The sequence below is a fragment of the Nicotiana tomentosiformis genome, chromosome 6 (assembly GCF_000390325.3).
Source record: "Nicotiana tomentosiformis chromosome 6, ASM39032v3, whole genome shotgun sequence".
Lineage (NCBI taxonomy): Eukaryota > Viridiplantae > Streptophyta > Magnoliopsida > Solanales > Solanaceae > Nicotiana > Nicotiana tomentosiformis.
The window spans coordinates 98,099,289-98,111,372 of NC_090817.1; positions in this window are offsets into that span (position 1 = coordinate 98,099,289).

A 12,084-nucleotide genomic window follows, 5' to 3' on the forward strand; every position below is an offset into this window, starting at 1 on the left:
TATGTACATTCTCTGCAGGGATATGTGACTTAGTTATCCTTTTCAAATCAATAAACGTGTCTGGCATTTGATTTGCTATATTTTATAAATGGATAATCTTCTGAAACTTCTGATTACATATTGGGGTATGTGGATCAAAATGGGATAATGATGAAACTTTCCACAAAATTTCTCTTTTGATTTCCTTTTTCTCTCTCCTTAATTATGGGAAATTTATTTCATCAAAACGACAATCTGCAAATCGAGCAGTAAATAAATCTCCCGTCAATGGTTCAAGATAGCGAATAATGGAGGGTGATTCAAACCCAACATATATTCCTAACCTTCTTTGTGGGCCCATATTATAGTGTTGTGGTGGTGCTACTTTGACGGATAAGTGATGGGCAATATCTGGTTCATGACCAAAAACTAATTGTGATAGAGAATATTTATTATAATGTGTCGGTCTGAGACAGATAAGTGATGCTGCATGCAAGATAGCATGGCCCCAAACAGTAGTGGGCAATTTTGTTTTCATAAGTAGTGGTCTTGCTATCAATTGCAGGCGTTTAATAAATGACTCTGCAAGGACATTTTGAGTATGAACATAAGCTACAAGATATTCAACTTTTATCTCAACTGATAGACAATAATCATCAAAAGCTTGAGATGAAAATTCTCCAACATTATCAAGGCGAATAGCCTGTATGGGATAATCTAGGAATTGTGCCCTTGATCGAATTATTTGGGCTAATAGCTTTGCAAACGCCAGTTTGCGAGATGATAGTAGGCACACATGAGACCATCTTGAAGATGCATCTATTAGGACCATAAAATATCTAAACGGCCCACTTAGTGGGTAAATAGGTCCACATATATCCCCATGTATACATTCTAAAAAGACAGGGGATTCAATACCAAACTTCATTGGTGATGGTCTAGTGATCATTTTGCCTTGATAACAAGCATCACAAGAAAATTCATTATTTGTAAGAATCTTCAGATTCTTTAAAGGATGCCCACTTGAATTTTCAGTAATTTGTCTCATCATTATTGATCCATGATGGCCCAAACGGCCATGCCAAAGCACAAAAATATTTGAATCAGTAAACTTCTGATTTACGATAGAGTGTGCTTCAATTGTACTAATCTTTGAATAGTATAAGCGAGAAGATAAAGTTGGTAACTTTTCTACAATGCACTTCTGGCTAGAAATATTCTTTGTAATACAAAGATATTCCATATTCATTTCATCTATCGTCTCAACATGATACCCATTTCGGCGGATATCTATAAAACTCAACAAGTTTCTTCGGGACTTGGAAGAGAATAATGCATTGTCTATTATAAGTTTTGTTTCCTTAGACAGAAATGTAGTTGCTCTTTCGGAGCCTTCAATTAAACTTATATTACCAGAAATTGTTGAAACATTTGCTTTTTTCTTATGCAAATAAGAAAAGTATTTCTGATCTTTGAATATGACATGAGTTGTTCCACTATCAATTATACAAATATCTTCATGATTGGTCTTTGATCCAAACATAATTTGAGGATTATCCATATTCTTCAAAATGACATAAACAAAATAAATATGATAGTAAACATCATTATCAAAGCATAACTTTTATTTATGTACAACAATTACATAACCATACTATCTACTACAAACAACAAAAATTAAAATATTTACATCTCTACAGATTCATCACCGATAACATGACTTGTTTCTCCTTCCGGGAGTACAAAGTAATCAGTTACATCCAAATGCATGAAGTTTAAATTATCTTCAGAAATAAAATTTGCTTCAACATTTTTCTCTGTCTTCTTCAGGGAGGCTTGATACAGCTCAACCAGGTACTTTGGCGTACGACATGTACGTGACCGGTGCCCTTTTCCTCTACATCTATATCATGTATTTTCTGGCTTTGCTGCTTGCACCGCTTCATACTTTTGTTCCTTCCTTTTCCACTGCTGGTGATGAGGAGGGTTCTTTGGTGCATTATTATTACCATGATTAGAGTTTCTTCCCCGACCACGACCTTGACCACGGCTGGGGCCATGTCCTCTTCCACGCTTAGCTTGGTGGAAGTTCGTCTCATTCACTTCAGGGAATGGACAAGAACCAGTAGGTCGGCTTTCATAGTTTTTTTATTAATAGCCCATTATGTTGCTCGGCTACAAGAAGATGTGAGATAAATTCAGAATACTTTTTGAATCCCATCTATCGATATTGCTGTTGCGGGATCATATTCGAGGCAAGAAAAGTGGTGAAAGTTTTCTCCAACATATCATGATCAGTAATATTATCACCACATAGTTTCAATTGGCAAATAATTCTGAACATAGCAGAATTATACTCACTGATAGATTTAAAATCTCGTAGCCTTAGATGAGTCCAATCATAACGTGCATGTGGAAGAACGACCATCTTCAGGTGGTCATATCTATCTTTCAAATTATTCAATAGTATGACTGGATCTTTAATAGTGAGATATCCTATTTTTAAGCCTTCATCAAGGTGATGACGTAAGAATATCATTGCTTTGGCACGGTCTTGGTTTGATGCTTGATTTTTGTCCTTGATGGTGTCTGTCAGACCCATCGCATCAAGATGATTTTCAACATCAAGCATCCAAGATATGTAACTTTTGCCCGATATATCCAGGGGTATAAATTCAAATTTAGAAAGATTTGACATTATTTAGAAAAATAAAGTTCGTACCTCTGATACTTTCAAAGTATTTGCTCGAGATGGCAGAGTCTCGTGCTGATAATGTGTTATAAAATAAAGACTGTAAAGTAAAGACAAGTATAGAGAGAAACTGATATATTATTCAAACTTCAAAGTTATGTACATAATGAACTGAAATCTCCTCTATTTATAGAAGAAAGCAAGTTGTTGTGTAAGCTGCTTCTGCAAGTTGTTGTGTAAGTTGCTACTGTATCATATATAGATAATCTTCTACCGGGGGTAATATTTATCCATAACGGAGTACCGAAAGGATAAGATCATTATACCAGATATAGATAATCTTCTACCGGGGGTAATGTTTATCCATAACGGAGTACCGAAAGGATAAACGCATTATACCAGATATAGATAATCTTCTACCAGGGGTAATGTTTATCCATAGCGGGGTACCGAAAGGATAAGCTCATTATACCAGATATAAATAATCTTCTACCGGGTGTGATGTTTATCCATAACGGGATACTGAAAGGATAATCTCATTGTACCAGATAAAGATAATCTTCTACCGGGTATGATGTTTATCCATAAGAGGGTGCTGAAAGGATAAGCTTTTTCAGGAGACTTATTTTCAATAGAGTACTAAATATATAGATAAACATATTTACGACGGAGTCTTATATAGATAAGCTTCTTCAGAAAGTTTATTTACAATGGAGTACTAAATGAACATCCATAATATAATATATTTATAATACGTTCTGATTTGAAAACAAGAAATTATAAGTTGTTAGAAGGGGTGGGTGTCCTTTGTTGTCCATTTTAATTTGTTTGTTGTATCCTTATTTAATGTGACGTTTAAGTGTGATCGATCAAGCAATAGAAATGCAAATTGTTTTAAATATGACTATTTGATGTAAGATAGAGTAATATCAAATGTTTGTAATTTTATATCAACTGCCTCTTTGTTGGGACATCATCAATCTCATATATGGTTACTACAAGAAATAAGGTTTTCGGTGACGATATTGTGCGGCGACCTAAGTAGTCGCCTCCAGAAGTAAGTGTCGAATCGCCAAAATATGAGATAGTTTCAACAACAAATTATATGACGTTGTATCGAGTAACGACCTACCTGAAATCTATTTTATGATGCATTTGTTTAATTTTTTTTGGCAAGTTTAGTTGCCACAAAGATAATTTATTTTATTATTAGCTTTTGTAGTGACTAAACTCGCTATAACACAAATGCATCACAAAATCGATTTAAGGCCAAGTCGCTATCAAAAGAGCGACATATTATTTGCCGGTGAAACTATGACTTATTGACTCGGCACTTACTTTTGACGGTGACAAAAGAGGTTGCCACAAAAAGCCATCACTGAAAGCCTTATTTTTAGTAGCGGGTCCGTTACCTGACTAGACAATTTACAATAGTATATTGATTTCAATTATGATTTACAATTGATCACTTCGTAATTTTAGAAGAGTTTTACATGCACCCGTTATTAATATTAAGCAAATGAATATGTAAGACATGTGTCTTGTATATAAATTTTGATTTTTTTAATTAGGTCATGTGTGTTTACACTTTGACTTGTAATTCATATAATTGAATTATTCAATTTAATGTAAAATCGAATGCAGGTAAATATTTTTGAGATCCACTTTAGGACATACTCATATCTGTAGCATGCATGCAATAAACTAATCATAAATACTCGAGTAATGTCTACTTTTACAATTTATACAAAAATTTAAAGTAGTTTTAAGTATACAAAACAACATATGGTCCCATAGGAAGGATAAAAATTTTATAATTAAAGATGCAATAACTTTTTGCTACACGGCAAGGCTTATATTGCATGTTTTTTCAACTTTTAATTAAGCTGGCCAGCAATTGAAAAGTCAAAGTGCATGTGGTATTATGAATTCATTTTCATAATTAATTATTGCAGAGGCAAAACATCTCTCTGTGGCGACATATAGAATTTATTCATCTGTCAAACGGTTAATGCAAATACCCAAATTTTTTTTTTTTTTTTGGGGTGGGGGGTGGGAGGGTGGGGCTTTCTATTGGAATTTTTTTTCTAACTCGTTAATCAAAATTAGGGAATCAAACAAAATGTTGGTGACTCATGTAGATGGTTTAAGGATAAGTAGAAGTAATATGCATCAATAAGTTTAGCTCACACAAGAAGAATGGACATTAAAGATTAGATGAGATTTTTGGTGCCCGACTAGAAGAGGATGAAATAAAAGAAGGTTATCTCAGATAGTTTGATCATATTTAACACCGTTTTCCATATACACTAGTCAACATGTGACACACACTATGGTATAAAATGTGTTGAAATAGAACGAGTTAAACATAAAATCAACTAGAGTGAGATTATTCTAGAAAACCTATGTACATCTCGAAGTCTATGTTAATTGTTTAAAGAACGTAACACAATTAAAGCAGAAGACCCATAATATAATATGGACTAGTTGAGATTACTCTCTAGTTTTTATTTGTACACTTACATTAGGTTTGGCGTTGGTTCAGAGTTTTTAAATATTTATTTTTCTCACATTTTACATGATATCATATGTAAAATATGGAGTATTAATTAGTCATGATTAAGGAACCAAAGTTTATGAAAAAGAGTGTCACATGTATTAATTGATATACAAATCCACAAAGTGCAAGTTATTTTCCAAAATTAATTTCCTTATCTGATTAAGAAGCAATTACATTGGTTAAAAGAATTTTCAGGGCTCACCAGTCATCCACATCTGCATTTCAGCTCCTCTAAAATTAGCTTTTAAGCTAGAGAAGAGAATATAGTATTTATTTAATTAATTCATTAGGTGAGGTTTGGTTCGAAAAATAGTTAAGCTTGTTTCGATATCCTACTCTAAACATAACTACATAAGCATGCGTTACTCCAACCCTTTATTGTTTGTGGTCCTTGCTCCATTCACTAACCACTACCACACATATGAAAATAAGACACATCTCTTTAACGATTAATAAAGTTGGTAAAAATTTAATACGAGAGATTAGGATTCAATTTCAATATAGATAAACAACATTAAGTGATTTTATTTTATCTGTTTAAGTTTACGCGAGTGATGTTTACCCTTGTAACGGATAACAATTAAATTTATATGCGGTTTTAAGGATATGTGGATTAATTCAATACAAGCGATTAATGACGTTAGATTAAGCAAATAAAAGGCGTAATAAATGACCAAACCAATGATAAGAATGAATCCTAGCTCGGTTAATGGCTTAACGAGGAACCTGCCTTCGATTCCGAGCTAACACTTATGAAGAACTTATGAACAAGAACAAGAGCTTTGAATAGCTTTCAGAAACAAAAGTATATTGCTCTGATATGCATGTTACAGTGTCTCTAATAAATAATAAGCTTCCCCTTTATATAGTAGGGGAGTTTCACCCTAAGTACAATCCTAAGTAAGGTAAAAATCTCCCTCTTCGTTAATCACTGATTTTCTGCCGATACGGGCCGAGATTCACGCCATGATATCCGGTTGGGCACGGACATCACGACCCTTTGTTAGTCATGTGCAGTTGTTTGGTAATGCTCTCCGAAGTTTTAGGACTCGAACCGGACACGGAGGACGTGGTCTTGATGCCCCCGACGACATGTGTTTTGCTCGATCCCCGATACAAGGGGCTTCTTGCTCTGATTCTGATTCCTTACGGTCACGTCCCTGCTCTGTTTGCCTTGCCGGGAAATCGGGGTGCTCAGTGGGCTCGGTTTCACCCGTATACAGATAGTCCCCTCATTTCTCAGAGAACAGGCTTGCCGAAACGATAAGAAACGACAGATATTCTCCGGTTTTTTCCTTCGTACGTTACGACGAGGGAGCCGAAACGTCCCATCAATCGCGTCGTTCTGACTTCGGACATGTGTCCCTCATCGACCGGTTACCACCGAATATGAAGTGTCTGCTGTTTCCCTATAAAAGCTTCATCCCTTTGTTCTTTTTCTACTTTTCGACTAAAGTATTACCTTCGAGCTTTCCAACCATCATCAAACCTTCTTTAAACATTCATATCTTCACCCTTGTTCATCAATTTTCATAGAGATTTCCAAAATTTTATCCATATTTTCTTTAAATCTTCAAACTATGTTCTTCATCTTCAAAACCCATTTTTTCCAAAACTTTGCATCTTTTCTTAAAATTTTCAAACCTCTCCTAGATAACAATGGCCAAATCATCGAAATATGTTCCTCAACAAGTTGTCTCTTCATCTTCTCAACCGGCCGCCGGTACTGAGGTGGTTGCCCCTTAAGTAGTTGCCCTCGAAATGGCTTCTCCTGAGGTGTCTGCTAACGAATCGGCAGCCGAGCCTCCCTTGAAAGTATTCATTTCTGGGGGCTGCTCAATTGCAGACGACTTTAAAGTCGAGAAACCCTCACGCAAGCATGATAGGGGTGAAGGAGTATCAATGTACATATGCTTCGTGACTAAAGACGTTCTTCCCATAGTTCGAAAGGACTGCAACTGGGAGGGCAAGGACATAGTACTCCCCGGGCCCGAAGACGTCGTTGCTACCCATGTGGAGGGTTACTTAAGTGTTTATACTTACCCATTCACACTAGTCTAGGTGGACCTGGTCGTTCTGTATTTTTGCAAGAGGTACGAGGTGTGCCTCGGACAAATCCATCCATCGCTATGGAGGATCATGATCCTCCTCCGCTACTTTATGAACAAGACTGAGTCTTGTCGCTTCACGATCGACCACCTACTTTGATTATACAGTCCTCGAATGTTCCGAGGAGGACTGATCAAGCTTACTCACCGGGCCAGCAAGGCTCCCTTTTCGAGTATCGATGAAGACCAAAATCGGGGCTGGCAGGGACACTTTATTCGAGTAAAGACCGAGGATTTGATCCCCCCGAATACGTGCCATTCCCTAAGAAGTGGAATGCGTCTCGTAAGTGCAATATCTCTTTAAACGTCAAAATTCTTTTCCTTCAATTTCTTTCTTCTTATTCATGTTTGTGGTTGTGCAGCTGTCATCTAGGTTCTGAATGCGGTTCCTTCGCTAAAGGAGTGGATCGATGGCATATGTACTCAGATGTCGTACTTCGAGCGCACATGGAGCGGACTCTCGAAGGGCCGATAGGAGGACCATTCTCATGGTAAGGCCTCTTTCTGAATAGCCAATACCATGTTTCTATATTTTATTACACTAACTCCTCTTCCCTTTCGTTATTGCAGGTTTGCCTAAGACCACCGAACTTAGGCCTTCAGAAGGGGATGAGGATGTGCCCCCGTCTGTTGATCCCTCCGTCGCTGCTATGGAGGAGAAGAAGAAAAGGAAGAGAAAACCTTCGGGATACCCGGGCTCCGAGGTAAAGAAACCAAAGAAAAGGGTGCTCCGTAAGTCCAAGAGGGGCTCCATTTCTCGGGTGCTGAATTCCAACTCTCTTCTCTGGCTTAGGGATGAGCCAGAGGATGAATCTATTTTTGTTACCCATAGTACGACTTATCCCCGGGAATCGAATGCATTTGAGGGGGTGACTCGTGACATCGACCCCCCTCCAACTCAAAAGATCATTGTGGATATCCGGGGTGAGACTCCCCAGGATGCCAACTCTGCTCCAAAGGAAGTGCCCGGCATAATTGAGATCTCGGGGACGCCCTCCTATACTGAGTCCATGCTCGAAGAGGCCCAAGCGAGAAAGGAGAAGTCCAATGAGGGAGTCCATGGTATGGACGATCCCCTTCACTCCTTTTTCGATGGCATGGACTCGTCTGCTTTGGAAGATTTCTCCGGGCTGGGCGACCCGGAAGTTTCGAAGGACACATCCTCGGAAGATGGTGGGCTGAGCTCAAGCCTGAAATTAATCAATCAGTTCCCCACTCTGAGTGTGGACCCTGGTCGCAAGAGATCAGTTATATTGATCATCTCGGAGGACGCCCGGGTTTTATCTGCTCCTGTGGGGATAGCTAGCCACCACCGATGCTTGGTGATCGAGGAGGACCAGCCAAAAATGAATGAGGTGAACGTGTCATATGTCGCTCCCCGTTTTCTCGCGAAAGCGGATTTTGACGTGTGACAACTCTTTTAAATGGGTATTAAAAGAGAAGAGTCGTCACCTAACAGTTTAAGGTGCGTTAGGGCACCTATTTGCAAATAACTCCATTTTGACTAGTCAACCCCACCAAAGATCGGTTAAGGGCTCAAATTACCTCAAAGAGAAGGCGTTAGACATTCTTCGAGATCCACAACTGTGGTTCCCGGCCGAAGTTTAAACTATGTGGATTAGAGAATTAAGCTAGGTGATCAAATAAGCAAAGAAAGATGTAGAAGCTGAGAACTCTATTATAACATAAGAATTAACTATATGGCTAATTGATACAAGTCTTAAAAAAATCACAAGGAGTACAAATGACTAAATGCGGACAACAAGCGTATAAAGAAAGGGGGTCCTAAGTTTTTAGCCTAAATGATCACCCCATGCAATATAAATAATATTTTACAACTCCCTTGAGGTAGGGCTTGCTTATATTATTCAGCAGGTACATACTATCATATCCTGCTACCCAATTACTATATTGAAGTTATTACTTAAAGGCGCTCTAATTCAATTCTAAACCGTACCCTATGTGTGTAGTACTCGTCCCGCGCCTATGGTCCAGGAGGCTTTGGACATTACTATTAGGTGGTTCTAGACTTTACTTAGGTTGCTCAAAATGATAAAACTAGGCAACATTCAAAGCAGATAGAACTGCACACAATAGCAATGAAAGGCTCAAGTTGACCTCCACACATAAGTACAAAAGCACGCGATTAGATTTTCTTGTTATGCAGTAGACAGAATTAAGACATATTAGAATCATTAGGTCATATAGGCATGATTTCTATATGATTCCAGTATAGAAATGGAATGCGTTCCGAATACGTGCCATTCCCTAAGAAGTGGAATGCGTCTCGTAAGTGCAATATCTCTTTAAATGACAAAATTCTTTTCCTTCAATTTCTTTCTTCTTATTCATTTTTGTGGTTGTGCATCTGTCATCTAGGTTCCGAATGCGGTCCCCCCCGCTAAAGGAGTGGAATGAGGGCATATGTACTCAGATGTCGTACTTCGAGCGCACATAGTGCGGACTTTTGAAGGCCCGATAGGAGGACCATTCTCATGGTACGGCCTCTTTCTGAATAGCCAATACCATGTTTCTATATTTTATTACACTAACTCCTCTTCCCTTTCGTTATTGCACGTTTGCCTAAGACCACTGAACTTAGGCCTTCAGAAGGGGACGAGGATGTGCCCCCGTCTGTTGATCCCTCCGTCACTGCCATGGAGTAAAATAAGAAAAATAAGAGAAAACCTTCGGGATACCCGGGCTCCGAGGTAAAGAAACCAAAGAAAAGGGTGATCCGCAAGTCCAAGAGGGGCTCCATTTCTCGGGTGCTGAATTCCAACTCTCTTCTCCGGCTTAGGGACGAGTCGGAGGATGAATGTATTTTTGTTACCCATAGTACGACTTATCCCCGGGAATCAAATGCATCTGAGGGGGTGACTCATGACATCGACCCCCCTCCAACTCAAAAGATCATTGCGGATATCCGGGGTGAGACTCCCCCAGGATGCCAACTCTGCTCCAAAGGAAGTGCCTGGCATAATTGAGATCTCGGGGATGCCCTCCTGCACTGAGTCCATGCTCGAAGAGGCCCAAGCGAGAAATGAGAAGTCCAATAAAGGAGTACATGGTGCGGACGATCCCCTTTACTCCTTTTTCGATGACATGGACTCGTTTGCTTTGGAAGACTTCTCCGTGCTGGGCGACCTGGAAGTTCTAAAGGACACATCCTCGGAAGTTGGTGGGCCGAGCTCGAGCCTGAAATTAATCAATCAGTTACCCGCTCCGAGTGTGGACTCTGGTCGCAAGAGATCGGTTATATTGATTATCCCAGAGGACGCCTTAGTTTTATCTGCTCCTGTAGGGATACCTAGCCACCACCGATGCTTGGTGATCGAGGAGGACCAGGCAAAAATGAATGAGGTGAACGTGTCATGTGTCGCGCCCCGTTTTCTCGCAAAAAGCGGGTTTCGATGTGTGACAACTCTTTTAAATAGGTATTAAAAGAGAAGAGTCATCACTTAACAATTTAAGGTGCGTTAGGGCACCTATTTGCAAATAACTCTATTTTGACTAGTGAACGCCACTAAAGATCGGGTAAGGGCTCAAATTACCTCAAAGAGAAGGCTTTAGATATTCTTCGAGATCCACAACTGTGGTTCCCGACCGAAGTTTAAACTATGTGGATTAGAGAATTAAGCTAGGTGATCAAATAAGCAAAGAAAGATGTAGAAGCTGAGAACTCTATTATAACATAAGAATTAACTATATGGCTAATTGATACAAGTCTTTAAAAAATCACAAGGAGTACAAATGACTAAATGCGAACAACAAGAGTATAAAGAAAGGGGTCCTAAGTTTTTAGCCTAAAGGATCACCCCATGCAACATAAATAATATTTCACAACTCTCTTGAGGTAGGGCTTGCTTATATTATTCAGCGGGTACAGACTATCATCTCCTGCTACCCAATTACTATGTTGAAGTTATTACTTAAAGGCGCTCTAATTGAATTCTAAATCGTACCATATGTGTGTAGTACTCGTCTCGTGCCTATAGTCCAGGAGGCTTTGGACCTACTATTAGGTGGTTCTAGATTTTACTTAGGTTGCGCAAAATGATAAAACTAGGCGACATTCAAAGCAGATAGAACTACACACAATAGCAATGAAAGGCTCAAGTTGACCTCCACACATAAGTACAAAAGCACGCGATTAGATTTTCTTGTTATGCAGTAGACATAATTAAGACATATTAGAATCATTAGGTCTTATAGGCATGATTTCTATTTGATTTCAGTATTTTACGTGCAGTGTTGCAGCTTCTGAACTAACATATAAGTGGATTAAAGCGTTACAAGTCCTATATGCATGATTTCTATTTTTGTTTGCATAATAAGGTTGTGAAAACAATCCCAGAACTCTGAATTACCAGTGCTAATTTTATATATATGCGTCTTAGGCAGGTGAAAGTATCATATATGCATTATTTCTAATAGTTGCATAATAAGGTAGTGAAGTCGCTTGAAAACACAGGATTAGCAGCGTCGATAAACATCATATAGGTAGGATTTCTAGCAATTGACAATTAAACTTGATTTTGCAACACTTTATTCCTATAGGCATGTCATTTAAGTGAGGCAGTACAAAAGTAACATAAAGCATTTGATCAATTATTAAACTTTATAGTCATGGTATCTAGATTAGCAAAGGCATTGTATTATTGTATCCTATAGGCATACTATTTGAAAGTGTTGAGTAGTAAACATGGAAATAAGTGTAGCAGATACTTGAGCCAACATATTTT